Source organism: Papio anubis, chromosome 8 (assembly GCF_008728515.1).
Source record: "Papio anubis isolate 15944 chromosome 8, Panubis1.0, whole genome shotgun sequence".
Lineage (NCBI taxonomy): Eukaryota > Metazoa > Chordata > Mammalia > Primates > Cercopithecidae > Papio > Papio anubis.
Window position 1 is genome coordinate 66,060,278 of NC_044983.1, and position 27,277 is coordinate 66,087,554.

Here is a 27,277-nt window from a genome sequence, read left to right on the forward strand (position 1 = left end):
CCAGGCTGGAGTGCAATGGTGCAATCTCAGCTCACTGCAACCTCTGCCTCCCAGGTTCATGAGATTCTCCTGCCTCAGCCTCCCGAGTAGCTGGGATTACAGGTGCACGCCACCACATCCAGCTCATTTTTGTATTTTTAGTAGAGATGGGGTTTCACCATGTTGGGCGGGCTGGTCTCAAACTCCTGACCTCAGGTGATCTGCCCACCTTGGCCTCCCAAAATGCTAGGATGACAGGCATGAGCCACCGTGCCCGGCCATTTCAGGAAAATTTTTGCAAAAAATAAAAATAAAAATCTGAGTCACATATTATTTCAGGTTCATAATCACCTTAAAATCGCCCAGATTTGTTAAACAAAAAGGTCTATGACCAGTGTTACTTTTCTTTCCATTCCTGAAGTCTCTTTTCTATCTTCTAAGTAAGTATATGACTTCCCAGTTTAAATATTAATTCCACAAAATAATATCTGCATTTTTTTAAGCAGCATTTTCTGTCCTGGGGTTGGGAGATGTTGTCTAGGTCTCTATGTCCCATTCAGAAAAGTGCAGGGCCTGATTCAAGGCCATTAGCCTAACAATGACTCTAATAGTACTTACTTTGCGTCAGAGGAGATAACTTCATTTTGTTTTGCTTTTTCCGAAGCTTAAAAGTTTCAAGTCAAGTGTTTTTCTGGAGTTATTCAAATGCTTGTGATAATTCTTATTGTTTTCTTGGGTGACAAAATCTTTCCTGCCCACTACTCTTACACCAAGGTTTCTGTATCTACAACTAAGAATATAATCATGAGGCCAGGCACAGTGCCTCACAGCTATAATCCCAGCATTTTGGGAGGCTGAGGTGCAAGGATCACTTGAGCCCAGTCCAAGACCAGCCTGAGCAACATAGCAAGCTCTATGTCTATGGAGGAAAAAAACAATTAGTCTGGCATAGTGGCACACACCTGTGGTCCCAGCTACTCAGGAGGCTGAGGTGGGAGGATCACTTGAGCCCAGGAGTTTGAGGCTGCAGTGAGCTATGATCATGCCACTATACCCCAGCCTGGGCTACAGAGCAAGACCGTGTCTCTAAAACAACAATAATAAATAAGTACATACATACATACATACGAAGAATATTAATACTACTACTTCTCCACTGGATTAGGTGAGTGAGACTGACCAGGTACCTCTCTCTGGTGTCTACTACATACCTATGAATGATTTTTACATTTATGGTCTATTTCTCAAAGTGAGAATGAACCCCTGTGCACACTGTGATTCAAGAGGGAAGAGAGGGCTCTACCACACACTTCTAGTAAGATTCTAAAGTAGGAAAGAGAAAAGGTAAGGTTAGGTATAAAGTAAAGAAGATGGAAATAATTATAGGACAGGGAAAGTCAACAGGGAGGACAGATGAAGACACTGCAAAGAAAAACAAAAGAAACAGAAACTTCCAAATTCAAAGTTATGAAGTAGTCAAGTATTCAAGAAACTGAAGTTACTATTGCTCCAAAAACCTCCGGGAAATTTTCGTCTCTATAATGTTACTCCAAATAAGTGATAAAAGCTTTCTATTTAGCCAAGGTGGCTGTAAAATTAGTGTCTCAATTTCTATCCCCTCCTTAGTCTGAGCCTAAAACAGATATCTACTTCCCAGGAGGGAAAAAATATCTCAAGTTGTTAGATGGTAAATGTTTCATGGTCAGATATTACCTCTTCATTTGCATCTCCTTATGATCTGCCAGTAGAAAGTTTGTCTAGGCCCAGACCTAGAGACTTCAGAAGGAACATGCCATGAAAAGGTCCAAGGATGCCATCATCTCAAGCAATAAGCTCTCAAAGGTTGGCTGTGCTTCTTCAGCCCTGATCAAACTAGGTAACACATTAACAATTTAATTTCCTAACATTTCTGGAGAATCTGAAGTCTGACACCCCAAAATTGATAGAACAACTGCATCCTCTTCAGGACAATTGACTTACCAGACTCTTTAAAAAGTCTAAACAAACAAAACAAACCACGGGAACTGGTCCACCTTAAAAGAGATGAAAGGCAGAGAACAAAATGCAATGAGTGAACTTGATTAGATCCTCGTTTGAAAAACAAACCTGTAATAGCCATTTTGGGGACAGCTGGAAAAACTGAAATAGAGCTGATATTAGATGATATTTGTTTTCTTAGGTTTAATAATGGTACTGTTTGTGTGGTTACCTAAGATAATGCCTTGATTTTAAGTCAATGAACTTTATATGGATGAAGAATCATATCTGTAATTTACTTTGAAATGGTTTATCCAGTATACATACAACCACACCCACACCCACAGCCTGGAGAGGGTAGGAGAAAGAAAAAACATTTATAGCAAAATTTATACAGGGATTCACTGTACTCTTTTTCAACCTTTCTGTATGTTGAAAAATTTTCATAATAAAAAGTTGGGACCAAAGAAATCCTTAGTCGTCCCTAAACCCCAATACTTTTCTAGCAGGTTTTTTGTCAGGAACTGAAAACAAGAACACACTGAAATAGCAGTATTCAGCCTCTTGCTCTACCACATTATTAAAGCATCAGGGGAGCTAGGAGGGGCAGAGGACACTGCACAGAGTGCCAACCGCTTTTCCATCTGAGTCGCACAGTGTTTCTACGATTTAACATTCAGTTGGTTTGTGGCAGAATGTGAATAGACAACAGACAGATGGATAGGTCTTTTGACTTATTCTGCAAATAAAAAGATCCCACAAAATGAGAAATTATTATTAAAAGAAATTTGGGAAGAACGTTGAGAACATTTTTACAAGTGTTGTCATAAGAATATATTAATGTGTGAACTGGAAGGTCTTTGCTCCTTGGATAGTTATAGAATTTCATTATTTATCTATTAAGACATCAGCCCTTAAAGGATGCCTTCATTCTCTTTTTCTATCGCTTCTTCAATGGAAGTAGTTAAGTGCCAACCCCGGTATACTTTCTTTGTATTTGGTTTTGTTTTATTACCTTTTCAGAACTACTGAATTTCCCCAAGGTTTTCTTTACCTTTTTCTCCTCTCTCCACTATAAACTGAAAATATTAATCCCTCTTCTCACTCTAGTGGCAAAATATTCTGCAGGGGAAAATTTAATAAGCCCAGGTGCGAAAAATGTCCAATTTTACTGAAGTGACAAAGCCAAAAATTTAATTCTTTATTGTTTCTGATTTGAAGGTAAGAAGACGGCCTTCCTTTTCCATAGAACGCATTTATTTATTTATTTTTTTGGGGTCTATAATTTTATTTATTTATTTATTTATTTTTGTTATTTTACTTTTAGTACTAGGGTACATGTGCACAACGTGCAGGTTTGTTACATATGTATACATGTGCCATGTTGGTTTGCTGCACCCATTAACTCATCATTTACATTAGGTATATCTCCTAATGCTATCTCTCCCCCCTTCCCCCTATCCCTCGGCAAGCCCCAGTGTGTGATGTTCCCCACCCTGTGTCCATGCGTTCTCATTGTTCAATTCCCACCTATGAGTGAGAACATGAGGTGTTTGGTTTTCTGTCCTTGCGACAGTTTGCTCAGAATGAGGGTTTCCAGCTTCATCCATGTCCCTAAAAAGGACATGAACTCATCCTTTTTTATGACTGCATAAAATATGGTGTATATGTGCCACATTTTCTTAATCCAGTCTATCATTGATGGACATATGGACATATGGGTTGGTTCCAAGTCTTTGCTATTGTGAATAGTGCCGCAATAAACATATGTGTACATGTGTCTTTATAGCAGCATCATTTATAATCGTTTGGTTATATGCCCAGTAAAGGGATGGCTGGGTCAAATGGTATTTCTAGCTCTAGATCCTTGAGGAATTACTACACTGTCTTCCACAACTGTTGAACTAGTTTACAGTCCCACCAACAGTGTAAAAGTCATAGAATGTTTTTAATAAAATCTGTAACTGATCTATTAAACAACTTACTAATAACCTTTGAATACTTTTGGACTCCCTCTCTTTTTGTTTGGATTGCGTTATTAACTAAGATCAGTAATACAAATTCCCCAAATAATTGGGTTTTATGACAGAAGGATGCTTCCTAAATTTTAGAATAACTCATCATTTTCTCTGGCCAAATCAAAGATCATGAACATGCATGGTCAACACATGTTCACAGAAGGCCAGGTACAAAGGTTCATGTAAAGGGCAGAAATGGGGAAAACTGGGTTCGTGACAGACCCCTCCATTAAGTGTTTGAGGATATTATTCTATAATGCATGGGGAATGACATTATTAGAAAAGGAATATCTGGGGGAAGATCAATCTATTAATGACTCAAAGCAGAGAAGGAGGTCCTGTTAAATATCAGTCCAAAACACAGTTTTAAAATGAAAGCCTTCATGCTGTTTTCTATACACTATTTGGGTGGATGGTAAAATGAATAGAGTGTGTGTGTGTGTGTGTCTGTGTGTGTGTGTGTGTGTGTGTCTCCGTCCTCACTATCTCCCCCTGTTAGCAAGCTAGCAAGAAAACAATTTCCTAAGTCATTCAGACAATACACACCATTTTAGGCATATATACAGGCACAACATACAAACTGTAATTAATACCAGATTAGTCGAAGAATTTTAGTTCATAGTTTTTCTCCTGACATTAAACTTCACAGAATGTATATCAAAAGATCTAATTTATTTTACTAACGTTATGAAATAATCATCCATATATTTATGTAAACCTTACAAAAAAAACTTTTTTTTTTTTTGAGATGGGAAAAAAAAAAAGTACTGTCACCCAGGCTGGAGTACAGCGGTGAGATCTCGGCTCACTGCAAGCTCTGCCTCCCAGGTTCACGTCATTCTCCTGCCTCAGTCTCCCGAGTAGCTGGGACTACAGGCGCCTGCCACCACGCCCAGCTAATTTTTTTTTTTTTTTTTTTTTTTTGTATTTTTAGTAGAGACGGGATTTCACCATGTCAGCCAGGATGGCCTCGATCTCCTGACCTCATGATTCGCCCGCCTTGGCCTCCCAAAGTGCTGGGATTACAGGCGTGAGCTACCAGGCCCAGCCCAAAAAAAAAACTCGTGTAGTAAGTAGCCTATTCCTCTTGAGTAACAAGTACCATAAACTGACTACTCAGTTTGATACTTGATAAAACTACTAGTATCCTTAAAAATCTTTCAAGCTGCAATGGTATGTACTCACCACTCTTGATTTATTCTATACATACCTTCATCAATCTGCAGACTTACATCATGGCTACTCTTTGCGCTGATATTTTCTATCTGCATGGTCCAAACATTTTCAGCCTACATTCACACGGCAACTCTCAATATTCCCGCAAGGTTCTCCTTAGGCTGCCTCCAGTTTCTTTCTATATGCATTTTTTTCTCCATTATACACTCAATTAATTCCTTTCTTGAAAGGAGTAAACACCTATGAAAACCTGTGGTAGTCCCAGAAAATGTGGGATTAAGCTCCCAGAGATACCGGAACCTCAAAAGGAAACATGAAGGAGATGGGAAAGGGAACACTCTCTGTACCCCTCGGTGGGAAGGCACTGCCTCCCCTCACTCCTCCAAGGGCCCTAGAGGTACGCAAGCCCAGTGAAGACAGGGAACTCAGCCTCTGAAAACCACAAGCCCCAGAAAGCCTTCCCTTGCCTTAGGACTACCTAGTCTTTATCTGATCTTGGGCAGAGTTGTGCCCCCACTTCTGTCCTAGGAAGAGGAAAACAATCCCTCAAATGCTCAGTCTGGTAACACAGACAATGAGGGCAGAAGAGCTTTGGGGCTTAGTGGTGCTTGAAGGGCACAGGCCATCAGCATTGCCATCCTGTTCCACAATTAAGGATGCAGATCAAAAGGCTCTCTCTATACATGAGCTCCTGGTGGGATATCCTGAATCGTACAACTGTAGTGCAGGTGAGCATCCAGGGCCTCCACTCACTGAGACTTGTCCCATCCTCTATCTACCTACCACAGGTCCCCTCTTTTCCACTCTTCTTCCCTCCCCACCAAAGGTCAGCAGCTGGCCCCCAACATCCCCACACACAGTGAGAGGGGGCAGGGAACAGTTGAGGCCTCTCCTAGTGACTCTTAGTTCATGACGCCTGCAAGAGTCTCAGATCACCCTGAAACCCACATACAGGGCCAGGCCAGGTGTGCCCAGGCCCAGTTCCTTCCTGCCCAAGCCTTTGCTTGCCTGAAGCCTAAAATCTGGGCTCCCCTTGTCTCCTGGCTCTCTTCTCCGCTAAATGTGTTTTCTTAAAGTGAAAATACTTAGTATTAGAAATGAGACAATAAATGATCGTGAGAAAGCTGCTGTTGATTGCATGAGTGTCCTTTAACCAGGAAATAATGCTCCAGTTTTGTTTTCCAATGCCCTTCAACGTCCAGGCATTTTGTTGACTTTTATTGCTGTTGTTCACTGTCAATATATTCAGTCCACAGCGAATATGTCATTTTCTCGTATAATATGTAATAGCTTAGAATATTCCACTCTATTAGGATCGTTAATTAATTGTACAACCCTTTGCTTAAAATAAAAAGTAGCACAGCATAAGGAAAATATAGTCACGTGGTTTCCATTTCCTTCACTAGGTTTCATGACTTACTATCTATTTAGAAAAGAGTCCAGTGGTGCTCAAACACAATAAAATAACACGTTTTTGTTTTTGTTTTTGAGACAGAGTTTCGCTCTTGTTGCCCAGGCTGGAGAGCAATGGCGCCATCTTGACTCACCACAACCTCCGCCTCCTGGGTGCAAGCAATTCTCTGGCCCCAGCCTCCCAAGTAGCTGGGATTACGGGTGCCCACCACCATGCCCAGCTAATTTTGTATTTTTCATAGAGATGGGGTTTCTCCATGTTAGTCAGGCTGGTCTCCAACTCCTGACCTCAGGTGATCCGCCCACCTCGGCTTCCCAAAGTTCTGGGATTATAGGCGTGAGTCACCGCGCCTGGCCAAAATAACATGTTTAAACGAAATAAATATTTTTACATCACACTTGTATGAAAAAGCCTTAACGAATCAAAACATTAATATTACTTAAAACAGTAACAAGAACACCACACAAAATAAGTCTCAAAACAGAATTACAGAAGTTGAAAACATATTGAGAAACTCCAAAGAGGCAGGCATTCTTAAAGTTTTAGCAATTTGACAACAGTTTTCACCAATCTTATATCGTCTTAATATTTTCAGCTTATACCATTTTGATGGCTTTAATCACCACTTTCATGACATCTAACACTGCAGGGTTTATAACAATATCCTTAAACAGGGAAAAAATAAAATACAGATATAAAAGCTAAGGAATGTAATGCTCGATCCTACTACAACAAAGCTCAGCCTCAGTCTTCTGAACCACAATGTTGTCCAGCAACTAACTCCAACAACAAATCAGCCAATACCTCACTTCACTTGGGCTAAGGCGCGACATAATTGCTTTCTTAACAAATAGCTGGCTTCTTCACTAAGTGCTTTTAGCAGAATAAATCTGTTTGGTAAAGGGGGAAACTGTAGATCATGATCAGACACGATCTACATAAATGAAATCCTTAATGATAGTAACAGACTTCCCCCATAATCTTGATTGTATTCTTTTCACTACCACTCATATTTAATCTTCAACTTGAAGAAAAAATTAAGTCAGGGAAGAAGAAAGATAAAAGGAGGTAGAGGAGAAAGAAGTGCAAAGATTCACACCCAAAGTGAAGTGGTCAGAAGTTTGAGTCATTATCATTCCACCCTTATGTCAAAGCACTGCGCAGAAAGTGGTCAGCTACTGGAGTTTGGTCTTAATGCCAGGCACACCCTATGCTACATCCACAACAGGCTGCTGGCACAAGATGGCAGATGCAGGACAGCAGAACTGCCTCAAGCACCGGCAAGCCCCCACTGCCTGTCTCCATAACTACCACAACCAGCTTCTGTAATTTCCAGAAATGCTATAATATTAGGTTAAATTTGTAGAAATTCATATACTCCCAACATTCAATTCTACTACAGAATTTCCGTATTCCTTATTTAGGAATCTAAAAACATTTTGACAATAACTGAAAGTTTTTCATTTTTAAGCATATTAACAGTACAATTAGAAATTTTAAGATAAGTTAATATTAAATATTCTGACAAATGCTACTATAATACCAAAGACAAAGAAGTCGTTTCATATTTGAATCATGAACTGATTTTATAAGCAGAAATGATCTGCTAGAAAAAGACAATCCTCATTTAGATGGGGACTTCAATGGGCAGAGATCAGTCAGCACCAACAGAAACTACCAGAACTAACACTCTTCCAAGTTAAGCCTTGGAAGGTTTTGGGTCACATTTCATATGGACACACTAAATGAATAATAGAAAATACCATGCATTATGTTCTCATTGATGACAACAGGTCTTCAGTCTCAGCAGCTGGAACATTATAAGCAATGCATGCTGATCCTACATGTGCAGGTGAAAGAGTTCCCTGAAAGCTCTCCGCGCTGGGTGCAAACAATTGAGCAGAGAGAAGAATTCCACAAATAGCAGAGCAGAAGTCAGATGACTGAATATATTATCAGCCTTCTTTTTGGGACTACAATACCTCAACACCGAGTCATCCACGCTACATGATTACAAAACATCCACAAAACATGCATCACACAATCTGTGCCCAACAGTTAAACATACTAGAATCAAGTGTTTTAAGGACGTAGGAAGCCAACTACCTTTATCAGCATTCTATCCTTTCTAAGCCTATTTCCTCTATAGTGCTCTGTCAATCTATTTTCTACCTATCCCCCACAATCAAGTTTTCTTCAGCTTTATTTTCTGAGCTTTTTATTGTGAGAACAATAGGCAACCTGAATATGCTCTTGCAAAATACATTCCCTACTCTTTTCCTTTTCACTAGTGGAGAATTACTGATCTATGTTACTTCAACAAAGCACTGGGTATGACAGCTAACAACAACAGGGTTCTACCTCTCACTGCTACAGTAAGAAACATACAAGAGTACTGTAGGGGTACCTTTGCCCTGCACTTGGTTTTCAGTAAGCACTCAATAAATGTTAACTATTTTACTTCACCCATTATAATTCTTATTTCTTGAAAATTAAAAGAACGAATCTATAATTTCAACAATTATTAAAAACTGAGCTGGTGACTAAAAAAGCCAGACACTATTCGTGGGTCTTCAAATCAATCACCTCTGTGCAGGTATAAGCCCTCCTTAAGGCAACAGTCTGGAAGATGCCTGCTGATATAATTTGCAGGACTGGAACTATTCAAATGTATTCATCCTTCTTATGGGCTTAACAAGTAGACTGAGCCTTATAATGTCCCACAAACATTTACTTTATCAGATTCCTAAAAGAAAGACATTTTCAGATTCAACCATTCCCTCCGATGTTTAGGATTTATTTCCCCCACTCAGTGGCAAAGTTAATTTTTCCTCCCAAAGTTTTGCTCACAGGTACAGGACTTACCTCACTTTAAGCTTCAGCGTCCCTCTGGAAAATGGAGGTAACCTCTATTTTATAGAGTTGTGGCAAGAATTAAAGAATGAAGCACACATCAAAAAAAGCGTCTATCAGGTTGTTGGCACTCAATGATAGCTGCTATTATCATTTCTGTTATCATTGCTACTCTTCTAATACAGACCTTTTAGTTAAGAGCAAGAATGGGCCAGGTTCAATGGCTCATGCCTATAATCTTAGCACTCTGTGAGGCTGAGGCAGGCGGATCATTTGAGGTCAGGAGTTCAGGACCAGCCTGGCCAACATGAAGAAACCTACTTCATCTCTACCAAAAATTATCTGGAAGTGGTGGCATGTGCCTGCAGTCCCAGCTACTCAGGAAGCTTAGGTGAGAGAATCGCTTGAACCCGGGAGGCGGAGGTTGCAGTGAGCTGAGATCACGCCACTGCACTCCAACCTGGGTAACAGAGTGAGACTGTCTCAAAAAAAGGAAGAAAAAGAGCAAGAATAAGCTACATCTAGAAAAACTGACAACCATAGCAGAATACTTGCACAAGGTTGCACTCAGGAGCATTCCATCCCTTAGAAACCTAGGTGGTTAAGGCCCAGAATGAGCAGCCCTAAAGCGGCAACAATTCACAGGCAACGCCTGTCACCTTCGCCCAACTTAAGAGTGCCATCCTTACCATACACCACACAGGACTCAAGGCCAGAGAGGATACAACATGATTCCAGAGGAAATAAAACAAAAATAATTATAAATATTCATACCTTCATTAAACGAAATCCATTTGGTTGTAGGCTAATCAGTTAAGGGGACATTTAACAATGTTTTTTATTATGAACACTTTAACCCTATTTTCAGGGAAAAGACAACCCAAACCCAAATCAAAGTAAAATGTGCTGACATTATATGATTAAAATTACATGCACACAAAAAGAACATATCTTTAGTACTAAAGCAAATTGAAATGAAGGCAAATATGTCCCCTCCCACCTCCTCCCCAACCAAAAAAAGTGATCACCCACTCTATGTTCCCCCTTTAATCACTGGCTCTGGAATGGATGGTTTATAATATCAAAGTACACTGAAAAGGCCAGAACAGAGTACTCATCAAATGACTAAATGAACAAATGAATGAGACAATACTTAAGTCAGACAAGAAAGCAAAGACAAGGTCAAAAAGCCCAAAATGATGGCCAGGTGCGGTGGCTAATGCTTTTAATCCCAGTACTTTGGGAAGCCAAGGGGAGAGGATTGCCTGGGCCCAGGAGTTTAAGACCAGCCTGGGCAACGTGGCAAGACTCATCTCTACAAAAAATATCAAACATTAGCTAGGCGTGGAGACACACACCTGTAGTCCCAACTACTTGGGAGGCTGGTTCAGGAGGATCACTTGAGCCTAAGAGGTCAAGGCTACAGTGACCTGTGATCATGCCACTGCACTCCAGCATGGATGACAGAGTGAGACCGTATCTCAATAATATAATAACAACAACAACAGCAAGACCAAAGTAGATTTAAGTTGGCCAGGGGAACTCAAACAATTCGGAATTGGCTGCCTAAAAAGCATAAATTCTGCCAGAATTAACAGGCTAACTTCAATTCTCCACGTATCTGTCAGCTGATGCCTAGTCAAAGTAAAGATGTTTTCTTTTCCTTTAGAACATTTAACTAGTTGCGAATAACTTCTACCTATATGATTCTGTGTCCAAAGCCTCAAAAACAGCTATATAAAACACCACCATAGGTTCCCTGCTCATTTAATTCTTCTCTAGAAAATTTCCAACCAGAGAACCAACAGAAAATTGTCCTAGAATCAACATTTCCACAATCGCATTATGTCATCACAGCCCTGGGGAGCCAGAAATGTGGTCATTCATCAACATTTCATACAGTAAACACATAAAATCTTTGCCCTAAAAGCTAACAGTATTAGGATCTACCTGCAGACCACCTAGTCTTTTAATTTCAGTTGCCTTTATAATTTACCTTTAAGATTTCCACTCCTTTTCATAATCAGTTTTACAACAGCTAAGAGAACTACACCAGCTTCTAAAATATCATCAAAAGTCACATTCTCACCTCGATCTAGAAATTAGCATCTAGAATCCATAAAGATGTGTTTTCTTTATGAGGTCTGAATTGAAGGTCTGCAACAGTAAAATTGTATTTCATAGCTTTTCCAGACATTACTTGTAATAGACTTTAGAGAGTAATATGACATATTCTTTTCACAGCTTGCAATTCATAAAACTCTACTAGAAGCCTTTAAAAACAAAAAAGGAAAAACACAAACACTTGGAACACAAACACTTAGAACCTTTTTTGTTTGTTTGTTTAGAAAAGTAAGACATAGAGAAGTAATAAAATTAGCCTGAAATATGAAAGGGTACAAAAAAACCCTGAAGGTTTTGTTCCGTTTTCCCTTAAATGGCTTTCATTTTTGGTATGAACTACAGACTTATTCTTTCACTATGGAAAAAGATCCTGATTTGTTGCTGATTTTATGATTTGCAGCAATAAAAGACCAATACCTTAAAGCAGTGACTTATTTTCTCCCGCCTATTCTCTTAATCAAAAATCAATAAAGCATGTAATAACATATATTACCAAACAAAACTATACACACAAAATATTAAAGTTAGTAATTTCTTAAATAGCAGTTTTTTCATAGCAATAAATAAGCATTAACTTTGCTTTTAAATATAACTTCGATTATGACACAATAATGGCCAAAATATCAAATGAGGGCACGCTGTGCATTTCAGAAAAATTGTTTAAAGAGACCATCCCCTTTTTTATTTTCCTTTACTATCCAATATCCTAAAGAGTGCTTAAAGAATCGCTTTTAAACTCAATACAACACAAAATTTTTCCTAAGAAATCCAAGCTGTCAACTTATGGGTCACATTTCAACCTTACGTAATTTGAAACAGCTATGGTACTGAATCCTTAAATACAGGGCATGTAATGGAAGGACTGCTCACAGATCCTTGATGTTACTGAGGCTTGGAAAGCTTTAATAAGATACAACTATAAATAAAGACAACTAAGGAGCATTACTTTATCCACAGCCCAAATCCCCCTCCAAGCCTTACATTTTATATTTCCAATAAAATGCTCTTCTAACACTAAGCCAAAGTCATCTAAATTATATTTAACCAATGAAGGGTTAAAATCCAAAAAATATTAACTACTCAAAACATATTAAATCCGTAATTGGTGAGCTCTTTTCCACCCTCCTGCTTCAGTATACTGACATCTAAAAGTCAAAGAACTCCTCTGTTTAAGACTGAAATTCCCAGGAGGAAGGAAGCTCAGATCCAGCCTGAGAGCACACAATGGAATCACAGCTGACGATGCACATCTTTTTCTAGATGTCTCCATATGCTTGAGAGGTTCCCCCCACCAAGCCAGACATTAGGAGACTTGGTTCTCTCCGCCACCAAGAATCTGAGCACATTTTCAAGGACTGTTGCAGAGAATTAAGTAAAATAATGTGTTGCTCTTAAGCATACAAAAGAGAGAAGGGCGTTTTGTCAGAGTGCCAAATGATGGGGGGTTTTGAATGTTGTCCACTTTTGAATGTTGTTTCTAATACTCCTTACCTCTGCCAGTCTAAATAAGTGTTTGATTTACCTTCTCTCTTTTTACTATTTTATTACAAACAACATCTCAAGAGCTACAGCCAAATGCAATTAATTCTTGTCTACATGCACCCAAAATGATCCTGAATTGGGAATTCTCATGGTAAATTTGAAAATAGTATACGACAACAGAACACAGTTGTAAGGTCTGGCAAATACTGTTCCCTAGAACTGCAGTCCCCCTCAATTCTTTCTTAGTAACCCAAGATTAATAAAAGCTTGACCTATGACATATTTCCCACGTAACCTAAAAGAACACACTCCCAAAATTAAATTCATGGGATACTTATGACAAAACTGAATAAATTCATTCTTAATCTAACACTTTTCATTCTTTGAACTCCCAAAGATTCTACAAATTCCAGGTGAGAAAGGGAGAATTACTTCTGTCAGTGTGCCTAACCTCACCACCAAAGAACAGGCGCACACACACACACACACACACACACACACACACACACGCTTCGTAGCAGCTGCTTTCTTTTTAAAAGACTGCTATTCCTGCAGAGCAACCTGTGATCTTTACAGAGAATCAAAGACCTCTGCTCCTAAAAGTTGAGTTGAGAAAGTCACTTGACTAAACGCACAATAAACAGTTAAAACCAAAGATGTCTCCAAACCTTGTATAAACCAGAAAAGTACCCACACACTGTACAATTCAGCAGTGTTTAAGAAAATTAAAATTATTTTTAAGAATCTTTTGTGTGGGAGTAATCTGGCAAACTACATTTCACTCAGACTTTTTTCTGTAGACAAATATTCTTTGATTAGCTTTGCTCCTTAAATACCCACACTTAATGTTTCAATCAGTGATGCTTTAGTTCCCAACTTCATTTTGTTTACCCAAGAAAGAGCAAAAAGAAAAAAAAAAATGCATACCATAAACCACAACTTTTTTTTTTAAATGACATCCCCAAATATCGAAGTTTCAAGTGCACTTTGGGAATTGGCGCTCTAATTAAACAAGGAACCAGTGAAGCCATTATGAACAATGATGCTTTCCACTCCCAATAATTAGTTGGCGTGATACTACTCCGATGCTCAGGGTCCTCTTTCAAATTTCATTGTCCCCATTCTGGCGTAGCTGAGTGAAACCGAGATAGAGGCAAACGGGTAACTTCTGTATTCTGTGACCCTCAGCATGTAAACCGGACGCTGAGGTCCAGGACATGATCACTACAGCATATGCCATTTTAGAAACCGGCCTCGGGGAGTTACTGCCACATCCTAAAGTGGCTTTAGACTTCGTCGTGTATAAGACAACGTCTATTTCGGTACGAAAGACATACAGGACCTCGAGTGCCGCGGCATGCCTCTCCGGGTCGGAGCCCCTCTAAGTGACACAACCCCAGAGATCAAGGAGCGGGGGTGACTTGGGGATGGACAAGAGTAGCTGGCTCTCGGCGTCTCCATGACTCCCCCGCCCCGCATGCAACTCCGCTTTAACTGGTCCGGAGAAACCCCGCCCCCTTCCTTCCTCTGGTCCGCACGATTGGCTCACCGACACCCGGCAGGTCAGCTCCCCGCCTTCGATTGGCTCACTGCCCCATCAGTCAGACGCAGCGAGATTCGGGTCGGTGGGAGGGGAAGGCGTCGGAGGAGGTGGAGTGGGAGTGGGATTAGAGGACGAGGTGGCGAAGGAAGGTGTTCAGGCTCGGTCTCTGGTTTGGGAAAGTTTCCCCTACCAGTGACGGACCCAGAACGCGGGAGGCCCAGTCCAGCTCCGGGCCGGCGGAACGGGGCTCCGGTCCCCGATTCCCGCCCCTCGGTCCCGCAGGCCCCGGAAACCACTAGAGGGAGGGGGAGAGGGAGGGGCCATCTAACCAGGGACCAACCCACCCCCGGTCTCGGAAGAGGCGCCTCTGGGACTCCCCCGAGGGGAGGAGGCGAGGAGCGCAGCCGGCAGCGACGACCCCGGCCCCCTCCCCCAGCACCCCCCAGGGGCCCGAGAGAGCTGGGTCCCCGTGCCCGGGGCGTGACCGTCGCGAGGCGGCCGCAAGGGCCCCTCCCGCTTCCCGCCTGGGGCCCCGAGAGCCTGTCCCTTCAGGGGCGGGGAGAAGGGGGCGAGAAAAGGGGGCGCTGGCGAGCCAACCCGGAACCTCCCGGTCCGCCTCCCGCCCCCGGCCCCGGCCCCGGCCCCAGCGCGCCTCCTGCACACACGCCCGCACCCAGAAAGTTCAGTCAGGGGCGAGCCCCGCTCGGCGCCGCCGCGGCCCGGCCCCCGGCTCCCCGCCCCCACCACGGCCCGGCCTGCTCGGCCCCAGCGCGCCGCCCGCCCCGCCCGCCGCAGCTCCTTCCCGTCCGCCTGCGGCGCTCGGCGCCCCTCGCCCCCCGCCCCCAGCGCTGACACGGGCCCGGGCCGCCCGCCGGGCCGCGGCTCCCCTTCCCCGTCCCGCGCTGCAGCTCGCCGGCCGCCCGGACACCCTGCTTCACCTTCACACACCCCCGGCACTTCCCGAGTCCTGCCTCCCCTCGCCCGGCTCCCACTCTCCGCTGCAGCCGCTCCGCGCTTCCATTAAAGAATGCACCTTCCCGGGATTCACCTTCTCGGCTCTGCCGCGCTGCCCCCGCGGCGTTAGAGCCTCGGTCTCTGCCGACCCCGCACCGGACTGGGCGACAGGCACTCGCTCCTTGGGGCGGGGGCCGCGCCCGCACCCCCGGCCTCCCCGCTGCGCCTCGGCGCTCACCTCTCGCCCGCGCCGCGGGCTGCAGCCTCCGCCCGCCTCGCGCTCCGGGACTCGTCTCCCGAGCTCTCGCAAGGCGCTGGAGCGCCTCCTTTCTCTCCCGGGGACTCCGCGTCTCCTCGCCGCTTCCCGCCCTCCCCACCCCCAAGCCCCAACTCCCCAGCGTCGCTGCGCCTCCGGGATGCAACTCCCGTTTTCCGCGCACTCCGGCGGCGGTCCCCGCACACAAAAACAGCCTCTCGGAGGCGCACGGCTCAGCCAGGGCTCGGCGCAGGAAGGGCAGTCGCGGCCGGGGAGTGGGGACGCGGCGCCCCCCGCCTGCCGCCCGCCCCCCGCCCGCCCTCGCGGCCCCGGGGGAAGGCGCGGTTACCGGCTTGGGTCGGTCACGCCGTCAGGTGCCGGCTGCCGTCGGCGCTGACCTTCGCCGCCGAAGCTGTAGCCGAGGCTGCGGCCGCCATGTTCCCGTGTTAATAACTGCTGCCTGGTTGTTTATTTCAATGGAGATCCTCCCCCAACTCCCTCCTCCTCCTCCTTCTCCTCCTCCTCCTCCTCCGCGTCTCCGCACTTGCGGAGAGACAGACCGCGCGAGCTCGCGAGCAGGGGAGGGGGCTCGGGAGCCAGGCCGTCCCTCCCTCTGCCTCCCCGGCAGTGGCCGCCGCCAAGTCCTGTCACCGGGAAAAGGACGGGGCGGAAACTTGCCTCTCGCGCCCCCGAGGAAGGGGCAAAGGTGGACGCAGGGTTGTCCGGGGAGCAGCCCCTGGCCGCGGGGTCCGCAGCATCTCGGTCGGCAGAGTCCTATGAGAAGGCGGCCCGGGGAGAGGTGAAGAAGAGTAAGGGGACAGGGGACAAAATGGGTGACTGTGGTAGAGGGAGAGTGACCTAGGGGTGACTGGAACTGAAGAGAAAGTCAACAGAGGACTTCATGGGAGGGCAAAGGGCAATGCCAAAAAGAAAACTAGCGACTGGGACGGGCCCGGGCCGCCGAGTTAGAGGCAGTGGGGCCTGGGGGCTGCAGACGGCAGGGAAGGTGCCCCAAGACGACGATCGGGGAGAGCCGAGTCCCAGGGTCGCCAGGAGAGGACCCTCCTGCCCGTCCGGCCGGGCCCCTCGGCCAGCAGCCTGCACCCCCTCGGGCGCACCTCACCCCACCCAACTCCCGGTCCTGCCGCTGCTCCCGGGAGGCGCCCCGCATCCGTCAAGTCCCCTACGGCTCCAATAGGGAGAGGCTTCTCCCACTGCAGTTGTATCTCCAGAGGGGATGGAGAGGCGCGACTGTGCGAGCTGGAAGGGGAACCACCTGGCAATTGCGGGATAAAGCAAATGCTGCACACAGGGTATAAAACTTAACCTGGTTGAGAATTCTCGGCACGTCATGAAATCACAGAAGTTTTTATTGGCGAGTCCATTCTCTAGACATCCGTGAAGAAAGTACTGAGGGGACGTAGGAGATTGGCACCAAAAATGCGAGAACCCCTATTTAAGTGTTACTTAGACGGATCTGTTTTACGCTTTGGAAAAGCAAGTTTTTCTTCCAACTTATACGGTAATTAGTTGGAAAAAATCAACTTTTGTTTAATGGCAGTTATCAAATTATGAGAGGAACATACTCCCTGATTTTAATCTTGTGATGAGAAAGGTCACTTGCGGTAGACAATGTAATCATGGGGTGGGGGGGTCAGTTAAAACATTTGTTTGTCAATTTGATTATTGAACAACTATGTGATGAAATGTTTCATTCTTATTGTTTGCTCTCTTCTAAATCCCTTAAATATTATAGCTACCACAAATAAATGTCTAATATAGGTCAAGCATATTACCTAAGAGTGTTTATTGAACACTTACTATGTATCTGACTGTGCTAGGTGATGTATATCCGCTATAGACCTTAATCCTCAAACCTTCCGAAGTCATTACCGCTTTTCACTTCACACAAAAAATTGAAGCTAAAAGAAGTGATTTGCCCAGGGTCACAGCCAGTAGTTGGAGAGGATGTGAGCCCAGTTCTGGCGAGCTCCAAAGCCCATGCTTTTAAATGTGTCTTCATCCTAAAATTTGTGGGTGTACTACCAATTTTATTAGGCAAAAGAATAAAAAAATATGTGTGGGGTGTGTGTGTGTGTTTGTGGATGGAAAATGCTTGTGGATAGAAAACAAATGTTAGCGCTGGGGAGTGTAAGAAGTGGGTGATGAGGCACTTCCACTTTTTATTTTGCACACCTATCTAACGTTTGAAATGTTTGCATTGACTATGTATTAATGTATATTTTTAAAGATTTCTTTTTTTAGCTAGCTAGAATAATAGAATTATGTTCCCAAAGCGTTGAGAGGAAATGGAGAGTTTGTTTATGGCCTGTCTTCTGCTAATACCAGTCTGTAACTTGTCTACAATGGGGTAGTAGTCACCTGAGGTTTGTCACAATGCTGAACTCCGGATTTGCTTTCCTGTCCTCACCCCCAACTGTGAGTTATCAGGAGTAGCAAAAATAAATAAATAAATAATTTTTAAAAATTCTTCTTGCTTGCTATCCCTCCCATTTTGGTGGAAGTCCAGAGTCCATCAGTCCTCTGCAATCATAGATTTCACACTTTTAAAAACTACCCATGATACCTCTGCAAACAAATAACTCCCCCATTGCATTCCCATATTACCCAATAAAACGTCTTACAACAGCTGAAGACTTTTTTCTAACAAGAAATAAACGTCTGATAACATAGTAGATGAGCTCCATGCCCAAGTGCTACTCAATTGCCTGAGCTTGAATTGTGTGACTTAAACGCTCTTTAGTACCATCTCTGGGCGCCCTCTAAATTTCAGGCTCTTGTTGTCACAGTAGTCTGTCTTGCAGTAGAGTTGTTTATATATTTGTCTTTCTCTTTCACTAGATTGTAAGTTCCGCAGAGCCCAAGACCTAGTCTTGTTCTTGTTTGTACATGCTACAGCACTTAACAAAAATTGTATGATGTCTGTTGTTTCATTGAATTTGTGAAATATAAATAGTAGTATCTATTCCAATCCTCGTGTTCTCTTCCCCATGTCATCCTCCAATCCCTTGTTCATAAAACATGTTTATAAAAAACATTTTCCATACTTTGAAAGAACTTTGATTCCCATGAGACCTCACAACAATTGTTTATTAAAACTAACCATAATTTTTAGTGAATCATTACTGTGATAATGTAAAATGAAAAGGTAGAAAAGGCAGTAAATAAGTTGACTTAATGACACAAAATAAGAAAGGAAGAAGAAGGAAAGAAAAAAGAAGGCAAAGATATAGGAACTAGGTATATTACCGAGAGAACAACAATAAGGAAAAAATATGTGGGTGCAGATCTTAAAGGGGAAGGAAATTATTGAAATGTAGTGGAAGTAGAAACAACATACCATGAATGGATGAGGCAAGGAAACACCAAAAATGTCAACAGAATCATAAATGCAACATGGAAAAGTAAAGAAAATGACAAATTATATATTTAACAATATAACCTAGGAATAATCGGAACAATATGACTGCTACAAGACAAGAATTTCCATTTTTGTCTGCCTTTTCTTCCACAGTTTTCAAAGTACTCACTCTCTTCATAAGTTAACTGCATGAAAGTGGGAGATTCTATACTATTTTTGGGTTAACGCTACTAGCATACATCATGAGATTAGAGGTAACGGTATGGTAAGAAGAGCTATAGAATATAAGCAAATAAATATGGTGTGAAGTAGTCTCTGTAACTTACTGTGTGACCTCAAAGAAGTCACTAAATATTGCAATTTCCTCGTCCGTGTAATTGTTGCAAGACTCAAAATGGTGTAAATAAATGTACTTTGTTAACTATCAAGCTCTTTAAACAAATGTAAGGGAATATTACTATGTCAGCTAAATCTATGTGTAGCATAGTTATCTCTATTTCCGTGCACTCGTAAATTGCCAAAGCAAAAATCTATAGTTCATTTTATTAAAATGTAATTATGGGGTGGGGGCGTCAGTTAAAACATTTGTTTGTCAATTTGATTATTGAACAACTATGTGATGAAATGTTTCATTCTTATTATTCTTATTGTTTGCTCTCTTCTAAATCCCTTAAATATTATAGCTACCACAAATAAATGTCTAATATAGGTCAAGCATATTACAAAAATTTTTTCCTTACTGAAGTAGTCATTATATGTATATTATTCCCATTTTACGTACAATAAAGCTGAGCTTCAGAGATGTCAAGTAAATTAATGCAAAGTCATAGAACTGTCTTCACTGCATACCTAGGATTGTGTTAGGATTCTACTCTTCATCACCTGTATCTCTACTACTCTAAGAAACACATTGGCTGGGCACGGTGGCTCATGCCTGTAATCCCAGCACTTTGGGAGGCCAACATGGTAAAACCCCATCTCTACTAAAAAATACAAAAAAAAAAAAAAATTAGCTCGGTATGGTGGCGCACACCTGTAGTCCCAGCTACTAGGGAGGCTGAGGCAGGAGAATGGCTTGAACTGGAAGTCAGAGGTTGCAGTGAGCCAAGATCGCACCACTGCGCTGCAGCCTGGTGACAAAGCAAGACTCTGTCTCCTAGAACATAATGCATACTCAATAAATGATTGTGAAAAGCATGAATAAATTAATGAATGGGCTCCCTTCAAGTCATACTGTACACAGTCACAAGATTCATCCCCTCAGTCTTATTTTGTTACTTTCCCACTTGAAAACACTTAATGATCCTTCATTACCTATGGAATACAATTCAAATCCTTCACCTTATATTAAGAACCTCTTTGATAATGCCCCTAACTACTTTTTCTATTCATACCTCCCTTATTTCTCAAACAAAAGCAAATATTAATACACCCACACTCATTCCAGGATATTCTGGAACGAGATTGACATGAGTTTCAATCTTGGCTCTTACTAACGGCGTGAACTTGGGCAAGTTATTTAGCATCTCTGCAAATTTTATCAGTGCAATAAGACAAGAAAATGAATTGGAAGGAGGTGAAACCAAACTGACGCACTAATGATGATATAGTGTACGTATAAAATTCAAAAGAATCCATAAACTACTAAAATGAATGTAGGATCACAAGCTACAAAGTCAATTGTATTTCTTCTGTATGTTAGCATGAAACAACTGGAAAATGAAATTTTTAAAACGCCATTTACAAAAGCATTTAAAAAAATCAAAATTTAGGAATAAATTTAATGAAAGATGTTGCATGATCTCTACATCAAGAAAAAAAATTGCTAATAGAAATTCACAATGGCCTAAAACAGAAATAGACTGGGCACAGTGGCACATGCTTGTAGTTCCAGCTACTTGGGAAGCTGAGGCAGGAAGATCACTTGAGCCTAGGAGTTGCAGACCACCATGAGCAACATAGCAATACCGTGTCTCTTAAAAAGTTATTTAATTTATTTATTTATTTTTTTTGAGCAACATGATCTTACTCTGTCACTCAGGCCGGAGAGTGCAGTGGCACAATCACAGCTCACTGCAGCTCTGACCTCTCTAATAGTCAAGAATACAGGTGTGTGCCACTACAGCCAGCTTTTTTTTTTTTGTTTTGTTTTGTAGAGATGGGGTTTCACTGTCTTACCCAGGCTGGTCTTGAACTCCTGGGGCTCAAGTGATCTGCCCCTCTAAGCCTTCCAGAGTGTTGGGATTACAGGCAAACACCATCATGCCAGGCCAAAAAATTAAATTTTTAAAACGAGAGATGGGACCAGGTGTAGTGGCTCATGCTTGTAATTCCTGCACTTTGGGAGGCTGAGATGGGAGCAAAATCTTGAGGCAAAGATTTTGAGACCATCCTGGGCAACAAAGCAAGACTCCATTTCTGTTTTAAAAAACAGTATTAAGATGTCAACACTTCGCAATGGATCTATAGATTCAATGCAATCCCAATCAAAATCCCAGCAAGCTTTTTAAGTAAAAATTGAGGTACTAATTCTAAAAATTATATGCAAATATTACCTAGAATAGCCAAGACAAACTTGAGGAAACATGAGTTGAATGACTCACACTGCTGGCTTCAATATTTACTATAAAGCTACACTAATTAAGACAGTGTGATATTGGTGTAAGGATAGACAAACAGATCAATGGAACAGAATAGAGAATTTGGAAATAGGCCCGCAAACTTTATAGTCAATGAATTTTGTACAAAGTTGTCAGATAAATTCAATGGAAAAAGGAAAGTCTTGTCAATAAGTAGTGCTACAACTAGATATCAGTATAGAGAAAATATTGACCTTCTTACCACACACAAGAATGAATTCAAGATGGATCATAGACTTAAATGATAAAACTCAAACTATAAAGCTCCTAGAAGAAAACATCGGCCATGCTTGTATTCCAAGCACTTTGGGAAGCCAAGGCAGGAGAACGGCTTGAGCCCAGGAGTTCAAGACCAGTCTGGGCAACATGGTGAAACTCCATCTCTAAAATAAATAAATAAATAAATAAATAAATAAATAAATAAATAAAAAGTCAGGTGTGGTGGCACACACCTGTAGTCCCAGCTGCTTGGGAGGCTGAAGCAGGAGGATCATTTGAGCCTGCAAGGTCAAGGCTGCAGTGAGCCACTGCACTCCAGCCTGAGCAGGAGAGTAAGACCTTGTGTGAAATAAAGAATGAAAGAGAGAGAGAGAAAGAGAAGAAAGAAAGAGAGAGCAGCCAGGTGCAGTGGCTTATGCCTATAATCCCAGCACTCTGGGAGACCAAGACAGGCGGATCACCTGAGGTCAGCAGTTTGAGACCAGCCTGGCCAACACGATGAAACTCCGTCTCTACTAAAAACACAAAAATTAGCTGGGCGTGGTGGAGCATGCCTCTAATCCCAGCTACTTGGGAGGCCAAGGCAGAAGAATCACTTGAACCCAGGAGGCGGAGGTTGCAGTGAGATGAGATTGTGGCACTGCACTCCAGCCTAAGTGACAGAGTGAGATTCTGGTCCAAAAAAAAAAAAACTGACAATATCAAATATTGGGGAGAATGTGGAGCAATTGGAACTCTCATTCTTTGCTGGCAGGACTGTACAAACACCTTGGAAAACAGAAACTTCCTCATGAAGTTAAGCATACACAATTCTACCCTACAGTTCTCCTAGGTATTTATCTAAGAGAAATGAAAACAGATGTTCACCAAAAGATTGTATAGAACATTAACAGGAGTTTTATTCATGATAGTGAAAACCTGGAAACTTATTTCCATCATCAAGTTATGTGGAGGAACAAATGTGGTATATTCATACAATGGAACAGTATTCAACAGTAAAAGGAACAAATTACTGAAATATTCAATAACATGAATGAATTTTAGAAGCATTTTGCTAGGCAAAAGTAGTCATATGAGTGCATTCTGTACAATTCCATTTAAGCTAGAATACTACAAGCACTGGCGAAATGAATGTATAATGATGAAAGTTGATGCTAGGGTTGTGGGCAGTGCAGATGGACTGGAAAAAGGGAACACAGAATTTTGGAGGGATGAAGAAATATTCTGGGATGATGAATATTGATCTAGGTGATAGTTACATTTTGGCAAACCATTGTCAAAAACATACTGAGTTGTACCCTTAGGATTTGTGTATTTTGCTATTAATTTATACAAATTATACCTAAACAAAGTACTATTAGCATTTTAAAAAATTGAGTAAGAGGGAAATTCTCTAGTATAATGAAGTATATGTACAGAAAGCCTATAACAAACATTGTACTCAATGTTGAAACATTTATAGCTTCCCCCTGAGATTGGGAAAGAGAATTGCAAATAGTATGTCCAGTATTACCATTTGTAACCAACATTGTACAGGCAGTTCTAGCCAATGTGATAAAAGGAAAAAAATAGCATAAAGATTGCTAAGGGAGAAATAGAACTGTCATTATTTACAGATGACATGAATGTTTATGTGAAAAATCCAAAGGAATCTACAAACTATTAGAATTAAATGTAATAAGATCTCTAGAATGGGAGGTCAATATACAAAAATTAATTGCATTCCTATATATTAGAAACAATTAGAAAATGAAAATTTGGCATGTACATTGAAAACTGTTTGGCAATATCCATTAAAACTGAGCAGGTCTCCTGGGTGACCTAATAATTCTGTTCTTTAGTATGTATCCTATAGAGTACTTCAACAGAAGAATGAATGAATTACAGCATTTTTGTTCGATGGACTACTATACTGAAGTGAAAATGAACAAACTATAGCTTCACACGATAACATGTATAAATCATATAGAAATAACCTTGAATAAAAGAAACCAGATACAAAAGAACACTACTATATGATGCTATTTACATAAAGGTCAGACAGGCAAAACTAATCTATGGTGATAGATACCAGGATAGTTGTTACATTTTGCCAGGTAGGTGGGGCCTAGGAAGGCACATGAGAGAGATTTGGGGATTCTGAGAATATTCTGTTTCTAATACGAGTGGAGGTTACATGGAAATGTTCATTTTATGAAACATTTGTGCACAGTTTATTCATGGCATACAAATTATTTGTGTGCCTATGTATATTACACTTCAATTTTTAAAATGTTATTGTTGTTTGCATTTACTGAATCTCCCTCCCTAACTAGACTGTAAACTCTCGGAAGACAGGGATTATATTTTAGATTTCTTAGCATCCCTCACAGATTTTAGCACAGCTGCTTCATAAAAAGTTACTTTACAGCCAGGCGTAGTGGCTAGTGGCTGTAATTCCAGCTACTCAGGAGGCTGAAGTGGAAGGATCACTTGAGCCAAGGAGTTCAAACAGCAGTGAGTTATGATCACACCACCGTACTCCAGCCTGGGCAATGAAGCGAGACCTTGTCTGTCTCTAAAAAGAATAAAAATAGAAAATAAAATACTACTTTACAAAAATAAGTTGATATAGTTGCCAATAAAGTTTATTTGTTTAGTTTTAGTGTAAGTACAAATAATAATAAAACAACATATTTTTATATATATAAAAATATATAAACTAAAGATATATAAAATCAATTTAAGTATTGACATTTTGTCTAAAGATCTCCTTTCTCTTAGTTTATCTCTAGTAACTCCAAAAGAAAGCTCTAGATATATAGTAAAAGTAGAATTTATACTCAGGAGGCTGAGACAGGAGAATTGCTTGAACCAAGGAGGCAGAGGTTGCAATGAGCCAAGATCGAGCCACTGCACACCAGCCTGGGCAACAGAGCAATACTCCATCTCAAAAAACAAACAAACAAAAAAAACTAGACTCTAATAAATTAAGCCCAATCTCACTTGAGTATTGCTAGTATGTAAAAATTGGAATACAGATAGGCATAACACCAGGTATTGGCTTCACCTGACTTAACATCACTTAACATAACAGTTCATGGTGGGCCGGGTACAGTGGCTCATGCCTGTAATCCCAGCACTTTAGGAGGCCAAGATGGGTAGATCACTGGAGGCCAAGAGTTCGAGACCAACCTGGCCAACACGGCGAAACCCTGTCTCTACTAAAAATATAAAAATTAGCTGGGTGTGGTGGTGCACACCTGTAATCCCAGTTACTTGGGAGGTTGAGGCATGAGAATCACTTGAACCCAGAAGGCAGAGGTTGCAGTTAGCTGTGATGGTGCCATTGCACTCCAGCCTGGGCGACAGAGTGAGACTCCGTCTCAAAAAAAAAAAAAAAAAAAAAGAATAGAGACATAGGTTCTAGACCGGTATCTGAATGCATAATCAATGAGACTTGGGCATTTTGTATGTGTGTCTTTCTTTATACGTAACATTTGCCATTTTCGCTATTTTTAAGTTACAATTTGATGGCATTAAATGCATTCACCTTGTTGTGCAACCCTCACCACTATTCATCTCTAGAAGTTTTTCAAGCAAATCTTCTGGACATGTAATTAATGCATCTAGGACTCAGTTTCCTACCTGAGTCCTACATTTTTAAGATTCCATGCAGCTCTGAAACACCGTATCCAGGAACTAAAGAACATTCAAAGAAAACCGGACTCCTTTGGTTAAAATGCAAGTTTTATAAAACCCTAGGTCCAGAAACCTACGTTAATGTTCAGTTACAGTTGGGATAGAATAATGCTTTTGCAAAACAGAGTGCATCTAAATAATTGTTCTTTTGCCTAGGAAAAGAACCATCTTCAGAAGAGTAATATACCCTTCACTTCTTTAGAAATAGGCTTTATAAACACAGACCACTTGACAGAGAGTCTTACCACTGAACACCCATTCCAGCAATAGTTTCTGAACTCTAAAATACAAAACTGTGTTTTTATTCAAAACATTTACAGAGTCAATCAATGTTATACTTTAATTAGTCCATTATTTATGAATGTCCTTTTTTAACATCTTTGATTAAATGCCTAGGCCCCTGGGTTGTTTGTTTTGTTTTGTTTTCAGTTTTCCCCAAGAATAATTATGAAGTTCCAGACATACAACTACCAGAGAAATTGCAGTTGGTCTCTTGCCCCATCCCCATGCCCTTTTATATTATTAATGTCCAAGCTCTTAAACTGAGTGGTAGGTATGTGAATATTTATTATTCCTGTATCTGTCACACATGTTATAAATATTTTCTGTGTACATATGATATTTAGTTTAAAAAGTTTAAATGCCTTCTATAATAACTGTTTTACTTAATCACATCCTTTTCTTATAAAACAATAAAAGCTAACATTTAGACCCTGTTTTCCTTTAGATCAAGTCTTAAAATAAATTACTAATATTGGGTACTTTCTCATACACTTTGTCTCTGTTTACACATGGTTAACTAACCATTATCTAAGACTAACAATGCTCTTCCATGTCTGAACTCCCTTCTCTTTCTGCCTCTGCCTGGACTCTTCCCTTGTCCTCTTTCCTCTTCTGTCTCCTTATTGTGGGCTTTGCAGCTGTTTCTCTCCCTCTTTAATAGTGGTTTCATTGACAATATCACCATTGCCTCATCTGTGAGTTCTACCTCCCTCTGGAGATGATTGTTTTCCTTCCTCTGGAACCCTTGTTGCCATTCCTAAGATAAAATCCCAAGCCCAGGTGACTTTGAGTATTCCCCGACAGAGCAAAGCAAGACACATTACCCCAAAGTGCCCCATGTTCATCTATACGTGTTTGGCAGAGTCCCTATCCAAGTGCAGCATAGTCTTCCACAAAAAGGCATGTGATGGTTATGTTCTATTACCAGTACAGTACTATTATTGATGTCACAGGTTTTAGGAGGGCAGCTCTGAGAATTTAAGCCCCTCAAAAACCTTGTTTCTATAGAAAAACATGCTTTACTTTACCACCAATCAATGAAAAAGTAAACACTGGAAATAAGTGCATGAAGATTGCTCGTGCTTTCCATCTATGACTTCAAAGCCCTTCATAAAACACAGTTTTTAAAAACGCCTTTTTGCCAAAACTAATAGCCATTCAAGGACTTGTTATATTCATAACTAAGATGCATTTATTAGCAACCTTTGACATGAAGCCTAGGAGATAATGCACAAAATGATAAAAAAGATAGGATATGTTTCTTTCCATTTATTAATTCAGTGAAAATTTGTTCAGTT

At 41.5% G+C, this 27,277-nt stretch overlaps 1 protein-coding gene across 12 annotated transcripts in view; it reads right to left on the bottom strand.

The window, feature by feature from the left end:
• NCOA2 (nuclear receptor coactivator 2) overlaps positions 1–16,641 on the bottom strand; it is a 296,372-nt gene extending 279,731 nt beyond the window's left edge. For 2 of the 12 annotated variants that reach the window (XM_003902848.5, XM_009213185.3), the window contains exon 1: positions 16,126–16,234. The gene's annotated coding sequence lies outside the window, so the exon portion shown is untranslated. Of the gene's footprint in view, positions 1–14,365; positions 14,993–15,614; positions 15,857–16,125; positions 16,280–16,454 lie in introns of those variants that run through there. The other 10 variants (XM_009213172.4, XM_021942415.2, XM_009213177.4 and 7 more) reach the window with 7 other exon arrangements.
• Positions 16,642–27,277: the final 10,636 nt, after the last annotated feature.